Here is a 24,830-nt window from a genome sequence, read left to right as displayed (position 1 = left end):
AAATTCACGACAGCGCCTCAGATACCTATGGGTGACGTCACGGAGACTTCATCCATGTTTTATACAGTCTATGACAAACGTGCAGAGATAACTGCCCAAACGCAGACCAAACTCCCGAATGATCCACTGACAATTTCTTGCAGCTTTCTCCATGCCTTTCAGCTCCAGGTCCTGGTTAGGTGAGGACAGCAGCCAACCATCACTCGCTGCAGATGCAAGGCAGAGACACAGAAGAGCGCAGAAAGAAACACCCACTACACTATGCCGATTAACGCTGACAACATCATAGAAAGGACCCTATAGATAAATAAAAAAATGTTTCTTTACCTTTGGTTTGATCTGGCTGGTTTGTTATTGTGTCTAACCAAGAGTCACTCGCAAGAGGTGTCTTGTTGCAAGAACACAATGGTGGAAACGTGAGAGTTGGTGTGAGGAGTGCTGGGAAGGCTGTTGTACTAAGGAACAGAAAGCGTAGCTTAGTTTTTACATGTCATGGCTGAATATTTGGCTGATTTTGACAATGTGGATAAGGCCTATGAATTTGAGGCCACTTGTGTTTATTTGAGCCAGAGTATACGGATGAGAGCTCCTACAAATTGAAGAGTGGACAAGAAGAGAGAGAGAGAGTTGTGGGTTCTGTGACCCAATGCCCAAAGAGGTAGAATGCCTTTGTTGTAAAGATTGAAGGTAAAGAAAAAAGTTTTATTGTCCTTTCCATAAAGTTGTCAGACACTAATGATCTGAGCCTGTCAGTGGTAAAAACTTTTAGTGGATGTACATTGACGGTGTGCTATTGCCCCAAAGGACTGATTTGTGGCTACTGGCTATAGCACTCTCGCTCAGTACCAATTTCAAAAATAGTTTTCCCCATTAGTCACTTGTACATAAAAACATGGAAAACTAGGGTGAACTAATGACTAATGAATGTTTAAATTACAAAGGGTCAGGTGTAAGGACATTCTGGCATGGCTGGATTAACCTGTTAGGGGCCCCCTGGGCAGAAGTTGTGACTTGTGAATTTAGTTGGGATGGGACATGTCCCTACCAATATCCAACGACTACTGAATTGTCCCTTGCAATAATTTGTTATAATTAGTTAATAGGCAGAATTTACCTTATTTGATATTCTACTTCAGAGGTGCCACCAAATCCGAAATTTACCATATAATGCAAAATCCACTTCTTCATGTCTTTTCAGACTACGTATGTTTCCCGTGTGTGTCTAAAGACCCACAAACTATGAGGAAAAAACATCTTCTCTCCTTTTCTCCTCTTCAGTCTTTCAGTAAATGTGTGTGCAAAAAAACTGTTTGAATTTGGCTCCCTACCGATTGTGAGGTTGTCATTAACCTCACCTAATGATTTGGCTCCCCTCTTGATGTCATGGAGGGATTTGTTTAGTATAACCCCCCCATTCTGTGAACACATACCGAATACACTACTAGACTAGTAGACATTCTGCATATCCAGCTGGAAATGCAGTATGTCTCGCAGAAAGTGCTTTTACAGTTATAAAATAAACATAAATATTTTCTGGATTTCCCTCTGATGTCCTCCAGCTGCTCTGCCCCAGTTCTGTGATTTCTGAAGTTTCCTGATAGACAGATAGATTTACTTGTTGCCAACACTATAGTAACTGCTAGCTGTTGCTAACGGTAGCTGGCCTTGCCCGAACCAGCCGTCCAAAGCTACTGCACTATTAAACACGAAACCCCCCCCCGGAGCAGCAAGTTTTCAATCCGAGCTGAGTCAGATAACCGGACAACTATCTGCATGGCTAACTAGCTATTGACTGGTACCATTAGCAGTAGTTCCCGACTAAAGTAACTAACAGCAAGTAAAGCTATCTGTCCATCAGCAAACTCTGTAAATCAATGAAGATTGAGGCAGAGCAGCCGGAGGACATCAGAGGGAAAACCAGACAATATTTTCTCAATTCAATCATCCAGTTTTACCAAAACCAGCGAATAAAGTTATAAATTTGTGTTTCTGGACAGTAATCGGTGGGGCCTAGTTTCGCATAGCCAACCCTATCTTGACATATCGTTTCTGCAGCGCTGTGCCAAAGCCAAGAAAGTGGGCTTTTAGGGAGGGGGCCTTAAAGAGACAGGAGCTAAAACAGAGTGTTCTGCCAGAGGGTGAATAGAGGTGCCGAAGCAATGGACAGGAAGAGAAAAATAATTTGTTTTTTCAACATTAAAGCATGTACATGTTTTCTAGTAGACACCCAAAATAACAGTTTAAACCTGAAAATAAGCTCAATATGGGACCTTTAATTAAATTACCAAAAACCTTTGACATATAATAGACCTGGAACTCCTGGGGCCCGGGGTCATGTGCTCGCTTGTTAGTAATCCAGCCTTACATTTTGGGAACTGTGAGTGCAATATTATATTCAGGGAGCGAATGTTTTAGAAACATGACAGAATTAGCTTGACATGGACGTGGCCTAGCTTACTTTGTGATATTCAATGCAGTTTGGACACATTCCACCCACATTTTACAAATGAGCAATATAAAGTCATGGAGCGGGTATATGTGTTATGAGAGCCATAATCTTTACAAATGAAATCTCGTTTCTCCTCTTTTTTATTCTATATGAAATTTGCATTGGAACATGGCTGTAGATCAAGTTTAGCAGAGCCAGTTTTCCCCTGCAGCTCCACATTGGGCTCCAGGCAGTTTCTTGGTGATTCTCTGCCAGCACTGGCATCTCGACATGATCATGTATGGAGAGCTGTGCTGTTTATTTGAAGCTGACTTTTCATTGTTGTGGAAGTGGGACAGGTCCATGGCATTTATGAAGCTACCTGGACGAACTGTCTGGTTGTTCACACTGCCTATTACGTCCCACCAACCTTACGTTCTAGCTGGGGTCTCATTCTAAAAAGGCATGATACTGTAAATTAAATTTTACCGGTGTGGGTTTTCTTTAAAATATTAAACAATTGGCACTATGAGGTGTAGCACAGAAAATCTGCTTCTTTTAGAACAATGACATATTTTCTAACCCTGCTGCTTTAAATGTCTTTTGGAAGGAATATTTGTCTGAGTATCTAAACTCTAAAGAAATTGGACCAAATGAGAGGATTAGCCTGATAGTTGTATATACTCTTTTTTATCAATGAAATAATCTTTAATTTTCTCTCGCAGTAAAGTGTGGCAAGACATCTAGTTTCACTGTGATATATTAAGGATAAATTACTTTAAACATCCTTCACTGACTTTTGTAAAATCAAGTAATATCAGGCCATACGCGTAATACTTTGCTGTTCATGTAAACGCTGATCACTGTTAAAGCTTAGTGGTGATTAAGATCTAAGACCTGAGAGGAATTCTTAGTGGAAAAAGATGATTTATGTGAAATCTCTTTATGTGCTGTATTCCAAAGCCTTGTTGAATTGCATTAATGTACAAATAAAGACTAAACTTGATGGTGGAATTGTACTCACTTTGGCCTGTTTGGTGTCTGTCTCGGCTGTCTAAACTCTGTTCTTCACTGGGCATTTTACTCAGGGAAGTAGTAAGTCAATGCATGGATTACACTACATAGGCTACCCTTTACTTTAACACAGTTTCACCAATATATGTGAATCAAAAAGAACCTAAAGAAAATAACCCTGAACATAGCTTGAAGCTGCACTAATCAATATTCTACATTAACAACAGACTATGTGTAATTTGGAAGGGTTTGAAAGTACTCAGAAACCCACAGAAAATTACCACTAACTCTGCAGTTCTCAGATCCACTGAGTGTTTTAGCTAATTGTTTTGGTTTAATAGCCCAAACCTTTCTGTTTGTTTCCAGCTAAAAAGCTTTATTAAACCCACTTTGGACTAATTGTCCAGCACCAAAAAGCTGACAGACAAATTGGCAACTAGCATTTAGCACCTAAAGAGCCGGATACTTTTCTCAGGAATTTGTGTTATTTATTTATTTTAAAAGGGACCACCTACAGTTTAAGACATAAATGTCACCATTTGATGCACTGTACCAGATTATAGCTTTAGGCTAGTTTTGTTTTGGGAGACCAAAACAAAGAGACAACACATTAACATAATACAAAGTTATACACAAAAGAACACAAGACAAAGCTACACACAGTAGCACACCACAAATATATGCATGTGAAATTAAAGTCATGAAGACCATAAGATAGAATTCAAGGTCAGTGAGCATACAGCTGAGCATGGTTTAACATATTTGTAAATTGGTTTTGAAAGTACTGTTAGAGCTGCAGCTCTACACATAGTTAGACAGGGTGTTCTGATTTGTGGCTTTTACAGGATAAGCTGATTGCCCAAATGCAGTGTGGCGAAATGGTATGTTACAGGCTCGTATAGAGGATGTTCTTGAGAATCAGGCCCAAATTTGAAAATAATGTAAAATTCTCAAAGCTCAGTGAATTTTACTTCTCCTCTACCCTACGTTGATAGAAATACGATGGCTTTTTTCCCGGCGTTTTTAGAATTTGTTTGTGCAAGGTCTTAAGAGGTCTTATTTCACCAGACTGCCCCAATGTATAATGCAATTGACATATGGGAAACCATCACAGCATGCATGAATGTCAATGCAAAAACTGAATGTAAAACCCAAGTTGTAATAAACTAGAATGATGTTAACTCTACCAGCTAAATGAACAAGGCATCCAAAACGTGTTTGTTAATTGGGACTTTTTAAAGATATACTGATATATCACTGATATCAGTCAAATGGAGCAACAATCTGTTTGATAATTACTAACTGGGAAAGTACTGTGATCCATCAGTAACACACAACTTGGCCAACCATGGTTACGAGAATTGTAATATTACAACTTCTCTGTGTTTTTTATTTATGACACACACACTCCAGTACAAATAACATGCGTGTATCTGTGTATTTAATAGTACATGGTGTATGAGAAGTCGTGTCAGTAATGTAGGTCTGTCCATCTATTTAAGGCTGATTAATTAGAGCACTTTGAATAAGGCCAGAGAGGAAGAGAGAGAGAGAGAGAGACTACCATTATGAATAGTTAATCTATGTGCCAGTTCCACAGCTTTATTGGGCCAGATGACACAGTCTGTTTGTCACACAGTCTGTAAAAATATGTGACCAGATTTACGATCATTCTTGAACTAATTTGAACAAACTTTTCAGGATCAGTACACATGGATGGAATTTTTTAGAACTTTTCTGGTTTGGTTTTAGCACCGGACCTTCTCAAGAGAGCCCTGCTTTCAGCTCTGAATTTCTTACGTGCTCCTCATGCCGAGCTTAGTATGAGACCTGCCAGTCCTTAGTCTGATTTCCACCCTGCATCCATGCCTGTTCGCTCTATATGCGTCTAGCCACCTGCCTATCTGCCTGCATCAGCTCTGAGGTCTCCGTCGGTGGTCCGACTGCCACCTGTCCCTGATCCCTCTTTGGGTGTCCGATCGACACCAGCTCCACAGCTCCAAGGTCTGCATCGGTGGTTTGGCCGATCCCGGCTCCCAGATCCCCCGTGTCTGACCCCAAATGCCCCAACAGCAGTTTCCAGTCAGGTGATCCAGTTGCCAGTACCAAGTCCAGCCTCTCTCTTCTGTTCTTGTTCTGTGTTCCCGGGTGCTTGGAATGCATGCGTTCTGTGTTTTACTTCCTGTTATAGTGTTTGGTTTCATGTCTCTCTGTCAAGCTTATTTCCTCTTTGTAAATGCTCCATATTTGTAGAGTGCCTTTCTAGTCTTTGCAACCACTCAGTGCGCTGTTACATTCACCATTCACACACATTCATACAGCCTAAGTGCTCAAACAGAAACACAGTCATACACTGGTGGAACAGCCACCAGGGGCAATTTGGGATTCAGTATCTTACCCACGGACACTTCGACATGTCGGACTGAACCGCCGATCTTTCAATTAACAGGCGACTGAGCCACAGCTACCCCGTTTGTTCGGAGTAGCTCCCTATGTCTTTCACCTGTTCACTCCCTCCCTGCTCATTTGCCCCTGTATTTAACCTGCTCAGTTTTGTTTAGTCGTTGTTTCTTCCTCATTGTCATGTTGTGTGTTTCCCTGATTCCCTGCATGGACTGTGATCTGTTTATTAGCCTGTTGGATATTCTGTTTTTGTTTGGATACCTTGTGATTTGGATTTATTACTTTTGGATTGCTTTGGACTCTGTCGCTCTAGTAATATGTATGCCTTCTGTTAATAAATAATTTTAAGAACTCAGTATCTGCATTTGGGTCCTACCGGCCTGTTTCTGCCTGAGAACACGGCACATTGTGACAGGTAGAGACCAAAAACAGTGCTAAAAGAGAGTGAATATTTGGCTTACATTTGCAAGATGGATAGAAACATGACTCCAAATGTTGCTCTGTAACTGTTGGGTGCTTAAATAAGCAACTGCTTGTTAACAAGTTAGCCATGTGACCTTAAAAGGTGATATGTTAATGTTGTTTTTGTAACTTGGTTCCACTGCCAGTGGTCACACAAAAATCTGTTATTGCAGGTTTACGAAATTGAATGATAGAGTTCACTAATCCAAAAGATACGCAGGAGCTTGTTGTGCAGGTGGCTCATCTCTTCTGGTGATTTGAAGCCTCACATGAGGTGGCAACTTGACATGCCTTACTGAGTATTGTAGAGTGAGGATGCTTTTCCTAACATTATACAGTGAATCTCAACAACTTAAAAAACATGGTGTGTTGGTGAAATCCATAATATTGCATGGAGACAATAGGTGTGTTCGAGATGACTGTGATAGTCAAATGTGACTAGGCGACTGCACGGGAGGGGTATAAAAACACTGGCGTCAAGTCAGACACATTCTACCTGCGTGAGCTTACTTTGATCTCAGAACAATGACTGTCTCAACGGTGGTTCCAACTTTGTACAAAAAAGACTCAGCCTGACTCAGCCTGACTGCAGCCGCCTTGCTCCCGCAAGGTTTTAATGTCATGTGAAATTTTGCAGTGCCGGCAAAAGTCGGAAACAATTTCTAACCAGCATGCCTTATGTTAAGACCAGCATGCATCAAGCAAAGCGCCATATGAAGTCAAACCCACCTATTGTAAAACCAAAATGACAAAAACCAAAGTACTGCCATCTGTCGGAGGGTGTTATATAAATGCTCAAGGAGGAAACTAGTTTTGCAACAATAGTGTGTGATTTGATATTGTTTGTCACTGGAACCAGCACAGAATGACTAGAATGACTAGTGGGATCTAGATTCTACTGTGATATTTACTGTAGTGATACTGATATTTGATAGTAGTGTGGCCTGAGAGGTGTGCAGAACAACTCTAGCACAACTGAAAACAGGGTATGTTTGGTGGAATATCTTATCAGTAGCAGTGGTGGCTGGTGGGAACCGTTTCCAGTAGGAAATAGTAAAATAATCTTAAGAAGCGAACAGAGCCAGTGGAGAACGGCATGGTTTGGCTGCCAGCAGACATCTAGAGAGAGTGCAACCATTGGCATCATTCCTACAGATCATGGTTCTTACTTGTGTACTCCAGTGAATTAGTTTGGGATTTTTAAAAAGAATGGTAAAAATTGCTGCAGAGACGGAGACACCCTTACTTTTATTCCCTAAATGGGTCAAGCTCCAAAGATGCCATTCTACACTTCCCAACTTGATGGCCTCTAGACCTTCCTTTGCCTGGTTAAATGTCATTGTCTTTCAAACTGACATCCCCAATTTGTAATTCAGGCTTCCTGTTCTAAATTTGCTGTCTGTGAGCACTGAAAACGAAAAGGCTTTGTTTCGGTCACACTTGACAAAGCTCCCTCCTGAGCCACAGAAAACACTATGCAACTGTGTTCAGGCTCCTCATAATGGGTAAACTGACCTTTATGAAGAAAATTGGTTTAGTTGCCCTTCAAGTAAAGTTCGTTTGTATAGCCCAATTTACATTCATATGTGTACACATACTATCACAAAATATGAATACAAAATATGATCCACTGAAATCAACAAGTTCTCAAACACAAAATACATCACTTGTCACCGTGTGCCTAAATGACCCATATGAGAATTCTCTGATCAGGTCTGCAAGATGGCTATTTGCCTTCTAAAACAACCAATATAACTGTTGTATTTACTGGAGAATCTTCTAATACACAACTTAAACTACTTGGTTAACTTGAGCTTGAAAGTTCATTCTTGACGTCGGAAACAACAATTTCACAAAAAATAACTTGTAAACACAAGGTTCAACTTACTCGTTGCTTCTCAAAGCTTTTAAGTACACCTGGTGGCCTTCCTCAGTAGATAGAGATGCTCAGTTCTAATGGAGAAGGCTGAAGCTTAAATCTCACGTTTCATATCTGTGTAGCCACAAGGATTCTACTCATTTCTGCAATCTCCTCTTGCATACAAATATCTGTCATCATGTGACTGAAAATCAGTACTTACATTACACGATAAGAACTGAGCAATAAGTTGTTAAAGAGGCCATATTATGTTTTTTGGCTTTTCCCCTCTCCTTTATTGAGTTGTATATCTTTTTTTGTGCATGTAACAGGTTTGCAAACTGAAAAAGCCCAAAGTCCAGCCCAAAGGGAGTTCCCATCTCCCACAGAAAGCTCTGAAGTGCCTGAAAACAGCTCGTTTGTAGTCCAGCCATGATGCAGAATTGGGAACGACATAGCACTGTGCTTTTCCTTTTGTTTGTTATCCAGCACCTGCGAAAAAAAGAAAAGAAAAAAAAGAAGATTGATATGAATAAAAATGTATGTGTGCCTCTTGATGATCTCCTAAGCTATCTCCATGACAACTGAGCAAACTCGATCTGCTGAGGAAGGTCACGAGATGTGACTGAAAGCTTAGGAAAAGTTGCACCTTGTGTTGATTTGTTTGTGAAACTCAAGGGTGTATATGTGACAGAAGCCAGCGAGGCTGTGCAGTGAGTAAACTTCACACCCTGACACCTTAAGAGAAACACTGGCGATCGACGCTAGAGACCATGGGTTTTAAGCCTTGAATATACTCTGGAGCGGACGCGTACACAAACAGCTGCGGACCCCCGCGGACGCGGACTACTTCTGTTTATACAACTTTCTACAGTCAGTTTGCAGCCAACTCGTTCCACACACGCGTAAACCTATAGGTTTGGTTTCAGAGGTGGTGGTGGTGGGGGGGTCCATGTTCTGTTCAACAAACCAGATTGAACACCACTTACTGTTTACACCATTTACTTGGTCTGAGCAGGTGGGTGGCTGCGCTGTGCTGCCTGAGTATTATTATGTTTCTTTGTTCATACGTAGTCATATTCGTGGTGATTTATGAAAATATCATCATAAAACCCTGATCTTTATCATCCCACTGACAATATGTTGATGGCTTTCTGTAAGTGCAGTGATTGTTAACACAATGACCGCAATTAAACTTGAGTAAAACTATAGCCTTATGTCTTAATTCATTTAGTGATTGTCATATACACAGTATCAATGTTAACAGGAGTGCAAAACATGTAGCTACAGTGTCTCTCTCTGTTAGGTGTCTATCCTTCACATTGTTGTGTATTTGACTGTGTGGGCGTGTGTGTGCGTGTGGGTGGCTGCTGGCTTTTTTGTTGTCTATGCGTGTGTGTAGTGTTCTGTGTGGGTGCTAGTTGTTTGTATGCACTGCATGTGTGAAGAGAGGAGGACGAAAGGAGCTGCTGAATCTCTCACACACACACAAACACACACACACACAAGCCCAAACATGTAAGAATATAAAGTGGAAGGCATCAGGATGCAAGGTTTTAGCTCAGGCTGTACAGTGGAGAGCCATACATACTGTATGTTTATACTCTTGGCTAATTATAATCATCATCATCATTATATTACATCATATTTATTTAGCTGACGCTTCATCAGTATTTACCCACACCAACTTGTGCCACCAAACATTTCCTGAAATGTTTCATGCTGAGATAGGATAAAGAAATGAGCCAATGTGATGTAAATGTACAACATGTTTCTTTACATGCATGTCAGAACTGGAAATAGAGTAGCCTGCCACTGCCAGGAAGGAAAAAATATTTTGATATACTTTCTCATGGATGACCAGAAATACTAGATGCTAGCTGGTTTGATGATAGCTGATTACTGGTAACAGAAAAATGTTTCTTAATCATTCCAGAAACTAATGGAAGAAAGCTAACAACATTTTCATCTATTCAGTGTACTTTTAAATTGTGAGTAAAATACTTTTCTTGGCACCCACTTACAATAAAACGCTAACAATAATTATCGCAGTATAATTTATTTCAATAACAATATAACAAATGTTCAATAAATATTCAATAAATGTTATTCACTTGAATCATAACATAACATAATTTGTTTACAAAGATTTTATCATAATTGTTTTGAGTGTTCTGCCTCAGATTTGTGAAGTAAGATGAATGCATTTTGTATTGGCAAAAAGAAATTGTGAAAGAAAAGTAGCCAGGTTGAATTTGACTGAAATAACATGGAGGTAAATGATTCTTTATATTTTGGATGTGACCGACATGTTTGCTCGTAAGCATTACCAGCTTTTCTTTTCTTTCCTGACAAAAGTGTGTCCATTTTGTGCTTTACATGTCGGATACATGCTAACCTGAATGCCTTGCTAGCATCAGTGTTTTCTTGTTCCCACATTAATCAGATTCATTTTCACAGGAAGAAAAGCACACGTGGAACTAATTGCATTAATCATTGCTCCATTCCAACAATCAGTGTCAGGTAATGCATCCCAATAACATTATTAGTCACACCTACGGCTGACAGGTCAAATTGTCATAAAAGTTTTATTCAGCTTTTGTTGTGCTCATTTTTCCTTCTGGTCATGTGTGTAAATATTAATAAAATGAATTATGGCTTTATTCCATTTAGCTGCTTTAGGGTCAGGCTCTTGGCCAGTTATTGTTCATGCTTGCTCACTGGCATGGCATCCTAGGACACGTAAATAGAACAGAGCCATTGTTAACACTTGTGTTTTTCCTTCTATGACAAGTCCAAATGTCTGCCGTGAAAAAGATCCATTCGCACAGGGAAACTGTGAGTGCACACAACTATGGCAAGTAAAAGTAGGTCAAAGTTGAACCAGGAAGTGGGTCTGTAAACTGTGATGGCTGTTTACTATGGACAGTTTGGTAAATCATCTACCGTTGGCCATCATATCCTCCTCCACATAATTCAGTCTAGGGATTTGCTTAAAACCTGTCTGCTCGTGTTTCTTGCCCCAACTTGAAATATTTATGCTAAAACATACCTTCAGATTGTAAGCAAGCACAGCATGCAGGAAATCGACTGGCAGCTGGCAGGGGAGCGCAAGAGATGAAGTTGTCACAAAATAAATAGGCTCTTTGGTACATGTGGGATGAATGAAATCCAGGACTATTAGCATATCGACATCCTTTACATTTCATTCCTCAATTACTGCATGACAGAAGCAGCAACAAAAGCTGAAAATAGGAGGGTTTTAATGCCAGTCTGTCTGGGCTGGAGCAGACTGGCTACCTTTGCCATGAAAATTGACAATTTCTTTCCCTGTTTCCTCTGTCAAAGCTGCTGAAGAAAGAGTGAAAGGGAAACAGATATAGGCAGAATGGGACTCAAGCACTGGGATGAAGAGGAAGAGAAGATCGGGAGGTGCAGATTACATAAGACCATCACAAATATCATGGTAAAGACCTGAGAGGGAGAAGAGCTATTTTAAACCTGGGCTGGAGCTCAGAGAAAGAAGCGGTGTGGGCTGATATGTTGGCCATCACAGCAAACTGTGTGTGTGTGTTTGTGTGTGCAAAGTGTGTGTTCCCCTCCCTGCAGAAACCTGGCCGATAGCGGACTGGGTCTTTAAAGACATGTTACATAATGCATACTGGGCTTTAATCAAATTTGAGTCCTGGTCATCCAGTCATTCCGAAAAATCCGGACTGGTTAAGGATTTTGCAGAAAATGGACAGTGCTGAACAAATCCAAACTGAACAGTATAGTGGGCGGATGTGACGTTGGTAAAGAAATAATACATGTATTGTTGGAAGAAGCAGATGATAAAAATACCCCTCTGCAGGGACGTGGAGGTTGAACCAACTCAAATATAAAGTGGCTGCTTTATTTTCAAGAAAGCGTACGTGAAAATAGCATTGTGGTTACCAGCTTGCATTGCTTCACTATGGACACAGTGGAGATGTGATGTGGGTTTGGCCACCCTAAATCTGCCCCTGCCCCTAAATTTTGAATTTGAAAAGACATGTTTTTATTTTCTGTTTTTTGATTAACCTCACTCCAGTATTTCAATAAGGACAGACTTAACAGAAGAGACTCATAGAATAATAAAATGACTGTAATGATTGTATTATAGTGCACAATAGGAAGGTTGAAGAAAGTGAACAGTGTCTGACGATTAGACCCCATCATGACATCATATTTTAATATTTTAATGGGGTAGTGATGCCGTGAGCTGTACAGAAATACCTCCACACCCGTGTCTAGACACCGGTGGTGGTGGTGGTGATGGATGAGATGAGGAGCAAGACTTGGGTGATGGGTTCAATGGAAGGACCAACTGGGAAGACTGGTTGTGATGAAGACCAGGGTGGTTGCATCGATCTGATGCAGAAATGACAGCTGACAGCAGCAGAGAAAGGAACCGTTTTTAAGCTTTGACAGCAACGGGATGATTGGCTCACAGAGGATGTGGCAAAATCTGATTGGTTTAACTGAAAGAGAGAATGCCCCCAGTCAGCAGTAGGCAGCTGGAGCAGACACAGACAGAGAGAGGGAGAGTAAATAATAGAGTAACCATGATAGTAGGTCTTCCTGATTGAACTTACGCCAAGCTTCATGTGTGACCTATTCTGTTTGTAAAATTTAAAGCTGCCTTATTATGTTTCTTTTGGACCACTTGGGAGCAACAAGTTGTTAACACAATAATGACCTTTTAAAGTTGTATATGTTGACCACGTTAGGAAACGGTTGCTTATTTACTCATACTGCAGACACAGAACGCTGGCATTACTGTACAAGCTGTGTTTGTGGCATTTCAGTCCGATTTTCACTCTCCTGTTTGTCCCCACCAAACTCCTAAGGGAAATAACTGAGACCCCATTTAAACTTAGCCATTTCATGCGTCTAGGGCAAATCAGATGGTCATGTGTAAATTGCAACCAAGAAGCATTTAGACAGTGTTAGTTTATGGATGGTTGATATCTACCTGGCTAAACTGTTATTGTTGTAACTAAATGCTCCCACAATGTTATTTTCTCTCAGGTGTAATACCAACACCCTCTGAAATGCAAGAAGCATACCCTGATTTGCATAGAGGCTGAGGAAACCAAGATAAATCCCAATAAGCTGCATGATGGGAGTAGCAGAGACATAAATGTGGCTAAGTATAAATGAAAGGGTATTAAATCCTATCAGGATTTATGAGACGTGAAAGAACAAGTGAATGTGGGGCCTGACTTACAGCAGCTAAATGTTCGACTATCACAATCCACACTGCAGAAACCAAAAGAGGCTAAACACCTTAGAGCTGAGGGGAACTGCAGAGTTGGTTGATAAATCTCTGTGGGTTTGTCACTGCAGACGACCCCTTTCACATTACATTGTTAATAAATACATATTGATTTGTGCCTCAAAAGGAAATATTGACTGTAATAATAGTGTGTATTGTTCCCCAATAAAATTAACCTTTTATTTCAGGAACTGAGTACTGCATCACTCTCACTGCTTGCATACCAATTTTTTGATGTTGAAATCATGATTCAGTTGCTGCACATTGCCTGGTAGAATATATTAATGGTATAATTGTCTTGTTGAATTAAGTACAGCACAGGCACGCAGGTCTAAAATAAGCATAAAATTAACATCTGTGACTGCACTCTTGGTTATTGCACGGTGTAACTTTACCGTATGTTTATTGAGTCTGCATTTTGTACTAGAAACCACTAGGGGAAACAATTCACTTGCACCAACAGAAGAAGATCCTCGGGTAAGTCCAGTCTGCCGTCTCCATAAATTCCCCATAACTTGAACTTTTTATTTACCATTATAAACAGGATGTGTGTTGTATGTTAGTCTGGGGGTATCAAACAATGTGTAACAGATTAGGTTATCACTATATCCTCTGCAATAAAACTAAAAACATAAATGTCTCTTGTGTTGTCAATGTCACTATTTAATTATAGTGACTTTTCCTTTTGTGTGCACCCTTACAACTGAATTATAACACATAAAAGTCCCAAAATATTTAAATAATTCTTAACTTTTAACTATTTTAAACAGCTTTCTGCTTGGATTGACAAGGTAACCATGTAACATTGGTGACAAACACACACAGCGTACCTAATCCAAGAAGCTAACTAATCTCTGCATACCTAATGTTAGTGATATTAAGCAAGTTCTACGGAAAATTAGTAATTAGTTAGTTACCAATAGGTAACTGAATATAAAAGTAATTAGTTACTAGAGAAAGTAACTTTTGTGTTACTTTTACACACATTGCTATATTATTTTAGTGTGACTTTGGCACAGTGTGTGACAAGAGTACTGTCCAATTGTAATTATCATTGCACCCATTAGCGGGACAACTTTGAGGACGTTATCTCTTAACTTCTCAGTGTGAGAAATGCAATGTGTGGTGTGTGAGCGTGTAAACTGGCTGAAATGCGTGTGTCTCAAGGTGAATGAGAGCTTGAGAGCCCTGGTTTTGCAGAAGCAGAGCAAGTGACTCATTTCACTTCCAAGGAGATTTGGAGACCTTGTAGCTTAAGACTTCACAGGATTTGACAAAGCGTCTATGAAGATTCTCAGTCATCCAGGTCATAGTTATCCAACGAAGGTTAAAATGAAGGGCAACTGGACTTGGTTGAAGCTACTGGAAGACGTTTCGTCCCTTATCCAAAGGACTTCTTCAGTTCATCAGAACTGAAGAAGCACAATGTTGTGTGTCATTTAATAGTGGCCCTAAAAGGGCCCGTTTGGCTTAATTAGCTAACTAAACGAAATGAAGGTCTGTTAGCCTAAGATCTCAAATTAGTCCAGGAGTAATAAAACCATGTGGCACGGTTACATCAAGGTGTCAGTTTATTTTCATTAGGCTTATAGGCTCCAACACAAGTTGTGAAAGTTTGTAGGCTTTTCATGCGACACACACACAGCAGATAATTAAATGTATATTAGAACATGGTGACATATAAAATAAATAAAAACAATATATAGCCTAGGCTACATATATACCTACATGTATACACGTTTTAGCAATAAAGCTAGAAAGAAAAAACTGAGGAAAAACAAAAATATAGTGGAGTTTGAAGGAGCTACAGGCTACAGCATCTGCATCCACTGCTGTTGCCATAGCAATATATTATTATATATTCTCTTGATTTCAGTGAATTTGCTTCATGTGTGTAAACATATGCTACTCTCAAAACGTTGGCTATACATAAAATACTGCTTTTTAAAATTGGATGGTAACAGTAATGTAACTTCAGAGACAAACTGTATTGAATGCGAAATTCTTTAATGGCACATTAATGTTTAATGTTATCATTATACTGAATCCACTCGGATTTTTCTAATTCCTCACTAATGTTAAAATGCTAACGTTAGTTAGACATATTGATGAAAGTCAGATTTCTGCTGTTAAACATTCCACTTTCTGTCTAGATTTCTTGTATTGGCCTTGCTCTCTTCCCACTGGCTCACAGACCTTTTCCATTAGCTTGCAGACTTCGGGAGTATGACTGAGACCAGCCATACTAACACTGGCTAAAGAAAATCAAAATCACAAGAACATTTTTCAAATGCACATCAATCAGTTGATCAAGTATATACTGTTGTTTCGAGTTTGATTTTGCTGACCTAGCTAACATAAGATAGCTAGAATAGAAAATGTCAACAGCTAGTTAGATAGCTAACAGTATTGGGCATATTTGTCTTTCTCACTAGAAATGGATGTCAAGGTCAAGTTAAACTTAACCTAATATTCAAATATTATGTACAGTTACAAAAAGTTCCCATCAAATTCCACAGTGAAAACACGCGGCCCATGTGTGAAAATGTATGTTTGTTCATACAGTAAGAAAGTATAAAGAAATAAAAGTAATGGCTTGAAATTTTAATAGATTAAATAAAAGGATTCCAAAAGATATAGCAAAGAAACACTGAGCCATGCATAAAATTACATAGGAAATGAGTATGGGTAATTTTTGACCCATGTTCTGCATTAGAAGGGGTTTGCATAGCTTGTGCATCAAAGGGTTAAATAGATTCATTATTTCTGTCTATATTTTTCATACAAAGTGCCCTGATTAGTCCACTTTAATGAAAGCCTAATGGTGATTTACAAGTCTAATACAGCGGTGAAAAACCCTTGAATGAAATGGCTTGCTTCTCTGCTCTTCTTCTTTATGCATTTCTAATTTAGGGTGAGAAATGATCATAGGAACACTCACATCATTCATTAGGTGCTTTCTGGCAAATAACCAAATAAATCCCTCTAGCCCTGCAAGTTAAATGGGATTATATTTACTGTGGTGTGCGTTCCATTTTCACAGACGGTTCTGTTTATGAATGTAAACCAGTAAGTGGTGCCAGCTGATATGACACATCCTCATGACGTCTCAGCTTCCTGCAGAGGCCGAGGTGTTGGGTTCACCTTCAAATAAAGGACAGCGAGCCACAGAGACAATGAATTTTGAGAACAACAACACACCTGCACCTGATATTCAAGCTTCGTCTGGTTGATTTGAAATGAGTCATATAAATATAGAGAACATTGTTCATTTTCACAGCTTTCAGGCCAGCTCTCGAACCATGCCTGGTTAAACACGCCTCAGGTGAAGCCAGGTGGAGTACAGTCTGTCTCTTAGTAAAGTGTGGTGCCCTCTGGTGGTTTAACTGTCACAGCTCTGTGTTTACATACAACCCTGAACACTGGAAATAGTATATTCTCTCAATATAATCTCCCAAGACAATAGGCTACAGCATTTATGTTTATGTAAAAGTTTGGAAATGCTTAGAATATATCATTTTGATCCTGACCTGCTCCTGCTGACTTATTATGTTGCTTTCCTTTATTGTATTATTTTCCTCATTTAGGTTATCGATCTGCAAGGTGTGGTATTTAGGCTTAATATGTTTAGGCACTATCTGTGACCCTCATCTCCCCTATCAATCATGTTATCATAGACCCTTCATGCCTAGTAAATGCCTGTATATTTGGGTATTATATTTTATCAGCTGCAGCCGATTCTCATGTTGCTATAGTTATTTCGAGAAGTGAATATGTTAAAGAGTTAACATCTCGTTATCCTCGATCGTCTTGACACAGACAACCGAGGATAACGAGATGTTAAATGTTATCAGGCATTTGGGGCTTTTGAGTGCTAGTTATTCCTTGTTCCGTCGTGCCTATTTGGTGGTTGTTTGTTTTTTATTCATGTTATTTAGCTTTACACAGTGTATGAATCAGTAAGTGTTAACATGCTTCTATAAATGGGCTTACTGTCATCCTTTTGGGAAGCAAAGTTGTCTGAGTCAGTATGCCTTTTGTATGAGGGTTTGTCAGGTGGTCTGCGTGGTGTCACAGAACACAGGAGGCAGGTATTTCTTTCTCATATTTTTTTGCAGGATCTCTGCTGTAAAGGTTAGAGGAAGATGCATCATCGCCGGTAGATGTGGTCTATGGGAAGCAGAATGAAAAGAACTTTACCATTAAATCTTCACACTAACAAGGCCACTAGCACAATACAGGTAATCATTATAATACAATAATAATAATATTATTACAACTGATTATAATCAGCGGGAAGGATAATTCCTGTACACCAAGAGTAAGCATATAATAACATCAGTGGTCAATAAGCACAACAGGAATAATCACAAAGGTCATGGTGCCCTCTTGTGGCGGCATACGTAATAACATGCACTCCACCTTTCATCAATTAGCGATGCATTTGAACTACCAAACAAAACTTGACACAACCCATCCTATCCTGTATCACTACAAGGAAAAACGCACACCAACCTCGAGTGGAACAGCAGAACCACCCAGCCAAATCCATCAGAAACAAATATGCACACAGCAATATTTGGTATATCTTGGCTCAACTGCTGAGTGTCTATGGGATCAAATAACACAATCTTCCAGGTATTGAGAGAAACTAAAAAAAAGTAAGTAAGAAAAAACCCTGCTCTGGGGCACACAAATTCACATGTTGGTAAATCTGTATAATGCCGTCAGAATTTGTGCTTAAATACGAATAAAATCCTATTTTAAAAGAATCAAGCAGGGTCTCCAGTTTAAGAATGAGAAAGACCGTCATATTGTAGGCTACAGTTACATACTGATATGAAATCTGCAAGGCTGCCACGTAGGCTACAGTTTCTGGTTTGATATATAGACTGTTACAAACAGTACACAGCTAAATGTCTCCTCCCATGCGAGTGACAAATAAAAAAGCAGTCCTGATAACGCCGTGGATGCAGAGAAACACACACACGCTATCGTTCTGTTTCGTCACAATTTAGCACTGTATGGCGTTTGAACTTGTGGACGAGGTGGCCGAGTGGTTAAGGCGATGGACTGCTAATCCATTGTGCTCTGCACGCGTGGGTTCGAATCCCATCCTCGTCGAAAGATTTCTATTTTCACGCCGAGGCCACCGACCAGTCACCTGCAAGACTTAACCCTGCACACAACTAATTTAAGTGGGACTTTTCACCGGAGTAGTGAGTCTACTCAACCCTTATCACTACAGACACTTCCGCTGAGAACGCTCAAACCAAAGCATGGAAAATGTGTTCCTTTTTTTTGACAACTTCAACCCCACGTTGCCTATGTTACAGTGTTACAGCTATGGACAGTGATTGTTATTCGACGCGTTTTAAGTCTACTTTACCATGTCAAGCTGTCAAAACAAACGTAATAGCACAGTTCCGGTGGCAACCTTCAAAATAAAACTATCAAAGTCTCTTATACTGTGTCCGAAATCACAGCTCATTTACTACTCCCTAATCCCTATGTAGGGAGTTGTATGTAGAGGACTATAAAGTGAGCTCACCCGCATTATTAAACCAACACTTTCGGGCACTACGCCGATCATCATTTCTACACCGATAATTACGTCATTGCCGTTGGACAATCAGTTGGTGGACTGTTTTTTTTCTATCAGCGCAATGCATGATGGTATAGGGCTTGGTTAGTGGCCATCAGTTGTACACTACTTTTCAAAATGCATTCTGGGATACACTGAGTGGACTATATAGGATATAATAATTAACACTATACATTCGGACAGCACTACAAAATAGCGAGCTCAATAGTTCACTATATAGTGAGTAGTGAGTGACTTCAGACACAGAGTCTTTCGATTTCTAAATAAGTCTAAATAATGACTGCAGATACTGTAAACATTAAAACAAATATTGTTTGTATAGTATTAATGCTTGAAAAAAATTAAGTAATAATAAATAAATACAATACTGTATTCCTAATTACTTGTAGTTCTTCACTGTGACACGGAATTGCAGTATTCACTTACACCTTCTTTTCTCCCCACCGGATTTTCGACAACTCTACCTCTAATTGACTAGTAGGCCTACCCTTTACCACCCTTAGAGTAGCCAGTAGGGGGCAGGACACTTTATACAGTCTATGGACATGACGGAAGGCAGGGCCGAGTTCAGCTCCGACAAAACATAGCAAAACGTTTTGAGGTTGAACTCGCCCAGGTGTCTGTTAAATGAGAGCCGATTTGGACTCAAACCATGGACGGTAACATCCCGTGGCAACCTTTAAAGTAAAGCTATAAAATTAGATGGCGGTGTGTGTTTCTAATATATCCACCCAAAATAAGTGTATTATAAATACTTTATCATGCAGCCTGGTTGCAGATGTTCTCGTGGCCCACACTAGTGGGGCACTCTACGGTGATATTGAGCCACATTACAAAATTATAGGCATCTCTTAACCTAACCCTAACCCTAACCCTTCTAATTTCCCACTGATTTTATTAATGTTAACGTTAGCTAGCACTCATCATCCAGGGCAGGGGTTATTATAGAGACAGGCAGCTAACATTACACTGGACAGTTCAATATTACGAACCAGGAAAACAGTAATGTTAATGAGATACATCCAGTCATACTAATTGCTAAAAATAACAATTTATTATTTTTTGTTATGTTGTTAATTAATAAGAGCCTCTTTCTGCGACTGTCCGATGCTGGACAGATGATTTACAGCCTAACTTACCGCTTTCCGTTCGTCATGTTCAATATCAAGAATGGCTTGTAAATGAATAACATTAATTTGAGAATTCAACAAATGACCTGTTAGGACTTTGTTAGGAACTGTTAGGACCTGTTAGGACTTTGTTAGGAACTGTTAGGACTTTGTTAGTACCTGTTAGGACTTTGTTAGGAACTTTTAGGACTTTGTTAGGAACTGTTAGGACTTTGTTAGGACCTGTTAGGACTTTGTTAGGAACTGTTAGGACTTTGTTAGGAACTGTTAGGACTTTGTTAGTACCTGTTAGGACTTTGTTTGGACCTGTTAGGACTTTGTTAGGAACTGTTAGGACTTTGTTAGGACCTGTTAGGACTTTGTTAGGAACTGGTAGGACTTTGTTAGGAACTGTTAGGACTTTGTTAGTACCTGTTAGGACTTTGTTAGGAACTTTTAGGACTTTGTTAGGAACTTTTAGGACTTTGTTAGTACCTGTTAGGACTTTGTTAGGACCTGTTAGGACTTTGTTAGGAACTGTTAGGACTTTGTTAGGAACTGTTAGGACTTTGTTAGTACCTGTTAGGACTTTGTTTGGACCTGTTAGGACTTTGTTAGGAACTGTTAGGACTTTGTTAGTACCTGTTAGGACTTTGTTAGGACCTGTTAGGACTTTGTTAGGAACTTTTAGGACTTTGTTAGGAACTGTTAGGACTTTGTTAGGACCTGTTAGGACTTTGTTAGGAACTGGTAGGACTTTGTTAGGAACTGTTAGGACTTTGTTAGTACCTGTTAGGACTTTGTTAGGAACTTTTAGGACTTTGTTAGGAACTGTTAGGACTTTGTTAGGAACTTTTAGGACTTTGTTAGGAACTGTTAGGACTTTGTTAGGAACCTTTAGGACTTTGTTAGGAACTGTTAGGACTTTGTTAGGACCTGTTAGGACTTTGTTAGGAACTGTTAGGTCTTTGTTAGTACCTGTTAGGACTTTGTTAGGACCTGTTAGGACTTTGTTAGGAACTGGTAGGACTTTGTTAGGAACTGTTAGGACTTTGTTAGTACCTGTTAGGACTTTGTTAGGAACTTTTAGGACTTTGTTAGGAACTTTTAGGACTTTGTTAGGACCTGTTAGGACTTTGTTAGGACCTGTTAGGACTTTGTTAGGAACTTTTAGGACTTTGTTAGGAACTGTTAGGACTTTGTTAGGACCTGTTAGGACTTTGTTAGGAACTGTTAGGACTTTGTTAGGACCTGTTAGGACTTTGTTAGGAACTGTTAGGACTTTGTTAGGAACTGTTAGGACTTTGTTAGTACCTGTTAGGACTTTGTTAGGACCTGTTAGGACTTTGTTAGGAACTTTTAGGACTTTGTTAGGAACTGTTAGGACTTTGTTAGGACCTGTTAGGACTTTGTTAGGAACTGTTAGGACTTTGTTAGGAACTTTTAGGACTTTGTTAGGACCTGTTAGGACTTTGTTAGGAACTGTTAGGACTTTGTTAGGAACTGTTAGGACTTTGTTAGGAACTGTTAGGACTTTGTTAGGAACTGTTAGGACTTTGTTAGGAACTTTTAGGACTTTGTTAGGAACTGTTAGGACTTTGATAGGAACCTTTAGGACTTTGTTAGGAACTGGTAGGACTTTGTTAGGAACTGTTAGGACTTTGTTAGTACCTGTTAGGACTTTGTTTGGACCTGTTAGGACTTTGTTAGGAACTGTTAGGACTTTGTTAGGACCTGTTAGGACTTTGTTAGGAACTGGTAGGACTTTGTTAGGAACTGTTAGGACTTTGTTAGTACCTGTTAGGACTTTGTTAGGAACTTTTAGGACTTTGTTAGGAACTTTTAGGACTTTGTTAGTACCTGTTAGGACTTTGTTAGGACCTGTTAGGACTTTGTTAGGAACTGTTAGGACTTTGTTAGGAACTGTTAGGACTTTGTTAGTACCTGTTAGGACTTTGTTTGGACCTGTTAGGACTTTGTTAGGAACTGTTAGGACTTTGTTAGTACCTGTTAGGACTTTGTTAGGACCTGTTAGGACTTTGTTAGGAACTTTTAGGACTTTGTTAGGAACTGTTAGGACTTTGTTAGGACCTGTTAGGACTTTGTTAGGAACTGGTAGGACTTTGTTAGGAACTGTTAGGACTTTGTTAGTACCTGTTAGGACTTTGTTAGGAACTTTTAGGACTTTGTTAGGAACTGTTAGGACTTTGTTAGGAACTTTTAGGACTTTGTTAGGAACTGTTAGGACTTTGTTAGGAACCTTTAGGACTTTGTTAGGAACTGTTAGGACTTTGTTAGGACCTGTTAGGACTTTGTTAGGAACTGTTAGGTCTTTGTTAGTACCTGTTAGGACTTTGTTAGGACCTGTTAGGACTTTGTTAGGAACTGGTAGGACTTTGTTAGGAACTGTTAGGACTTTGTTAGTACCTGTTAGGACTTTGTTAGGAACTTTTAGGACTTTGTTAGGAACTTTTAGGACTTTGTTAGGACCTGTTAGGACTTTGTTAGGACCTGTTAGGACTTTGTTAGGAACTTTTAGGACTTTGTTAGGAACTGTTAGGACTTTGTTAGGACCTGTTAGGACTTTGTTAGGAACTGTTAGGACTTTGTTAGGACCTGTTAGGACTTTGTTAGGAACTGTTAGGACTTTGTTAGGAACTGTTAGGACTTTGTTAGTACCTGTTAGGACTTTGTTAGGACCTGTTAGGACTTTGTTAGGAACTTTTAGGACTTTGTTAGGAACTGTTAGGACTTTGTTAGGACCTGTTAGGACTTTGTTAGGAACTGTTAGGACTTTGTTAGGAACTTTTAGGACTTTGTTAGGACCTGTTAGGACTTTGTTAGGAACTGTTAGGACTTTGTTAGGAACTGTTAGGACTTTGTTAGGAACTGTTAGGACTTTGTTAGGAACTTTTAGGACTTTGTTAGGAACTGTTAGGACTTTGATAGGAACCTTTAGGACTTTGTTAGGAACTGGTAGGACTTTGTTAGGACCTGTTAGGACTTTGTTAGGAACTGTTAGGTCTTTGTTAGTACCTGTTAGGACTTTGTTAGGACCTGTTAGGACTTTGTTAGGAACTGGTAGGACTTTGTTAGGAACTGGTAGGACTTTGTTAGGACCTGTTAGGACTTTGTTAGGAACTGTTAGGACTTTGTTAGGAACTGTTAGGACTTTGTTAGGAACTTTTAGGACTTTGTTAGGAACTGTTAGGACTTTGTTAGGAACTTTTAGGACTTTGTTAGGAACTGTTAGGACTTTGTTAGGAACCTTTAGGACTTTGTTAGGAACTGTTAGGACTTTGTTAGGACCTGTTAGGACTTTGTTAGGAACTGTTAGGTCTTTGTTAGTACCTGTTAGGACTTTGTTAGGACCTGTTAGGACTTTGTTAGGAACTGGTAGGACTTTGTTAGGAACTGTTAGGACTTTGTTAGGAACTGGTAGGACTTTGTTAGGACCTGTTAGGACTTTGTTAGGAACTTTTAGGACTTTGTTAGGAACTTTTAGGACTTTGTTAGTACCTGTTAGGACTTTGTTAGGACCTGTTAGGACTTTGTTAGGAACTTTTAGGACTTTGTTAGGAACTGTTAGGACTTTGTTAGGACCTGTTAGGACTTTGTTAGGAACTGTTAGGACTTTGTTAGGACCTGTTAGGACTTTGTTAGGAACTGTTAGGACTTTGTTAGGAACTGTTAGGACTTTGTTAGTACCTGTTAGGACTTTGTTAGGACCTGTTAGGACTTTGTTAGGAACTGTTAGGACTTTGTTAGGAACTTTTAGGACTTTGTTAGGAACTGTTAGGACTTTGTTAGGAACTTTTAGGACTTTGTTAGGAACTGTTAGGACTTTGTTAGGAACCTTTAGGACTTTGTTAGGAACTGTTAGGACTTTGTTAGGACCTGTTAGGACTTTGTTAGGAACTGTTAGGTCTTTGTTAGTACCTGTTAGGACTTTGTTAGGAACTGTTAGGACTTTGTTAGGAACTGTTAGGACTTTGTTAGGACCTGTTAGGACTTTGTTAGGAACTGTTAGGTCTTTAATAGTACCTGTTAGGACTTTGTTAGGACCTGTTAGGACTTTGTTAGGAACTGTTAGGACTTTGTTAGGACCTGTTAGGACCTTGTTAGGAACTGTTATGACCTGTTAGGACTTTGTTAGGAACTGTTAGGATCTGTTAGGACTTTGTTGGGAACTGTTTGGACTTTGTTAGGAACTGTTAGGAACTGTTAGGACTTTGTTAGGAACTGTTAGGAACTGTTAGGACTTTGTTAGGAACTGTTATGACCTGTTAGGACTTTGTTAGGAACATTTAGGACTTTGTTAGGACCTGTTAGGATCTGTTAGGACTTTGTTAGGAACTGTTATGACCTGTTAGGACTTTGTTAGGAACTGTTAGGATCTGTTAGGACTTTGTTGGGAACTGTTAGGACTTTGTTAGGAACTGTTAGGAACTGTTAGGACTTTGTTAGGACTTTGTTAGTACCTGTTAGGACTTTGTTAGGACCTGTTAGGACTTTGTTAGGAACTGTTAGGACTTTGTTAGGAACTGTTATTAGGACTTTGTTAGGAACTCTTAGGACTTTGTTAGGAACTGTTAGGACTTTGTTAGGAACTGTTATGACCTGTTATGACTTTGTTAGGAACTGTTATGACC

General features: G+C 39.5%; 1 long non-coding RNA gene and 1 other non-coding gene across 2 annotated transcripts; one reads left to right on the top strand and one right to left on the bottom strand.

Moving 5' to 3' along the window:
* Positions 1–15,012: 15,012 nt before the first annotated feature.
* LOC119909884 lies at positions 15,013–19,350 on the bottom strand. The gene is made up of 3 exons (XR_005445557.1): positions 17,980–19,350; positions 17,458–17,634; positions 15,013–16,608 (listed from the first exon to the last, which is right to left on the bottom strand). It is a non-coding gene; the product is annotated as an uncharacterized LOC119909884 (long non-coding RNA).
* Positions 18,507–18,588, top strand: trnas-gcu. Its single transcript has one exon. It is a non-coding gene; the product is annotated as a tRNA-Ser (tRNA).
* Positions 19,351–24,830: the final 5,480 nt, after the last annotated feature.

Source organism: Micropterus salmoides, unplaced genomic scaffold, assembly GCF_014851395.1.
Source record: "Micropterus salmoides isolate LMB-PRFRI ecotype aquatic unplaced genomic scaffold, ASM1485139v1 Ms_hic_scaffold_19, whole genome shotgun sequence".
NCBI lineage: Eukaryota > Metazoa > Chordata > Actinopteri > Centrarchiformes > Centrarchidae > Micropterus > Micropterus salmoides.
Note: the sequence above shows the minus strand (reverse complement) of the source record. Positions and strands in the feature narration are given on the sequence as shown.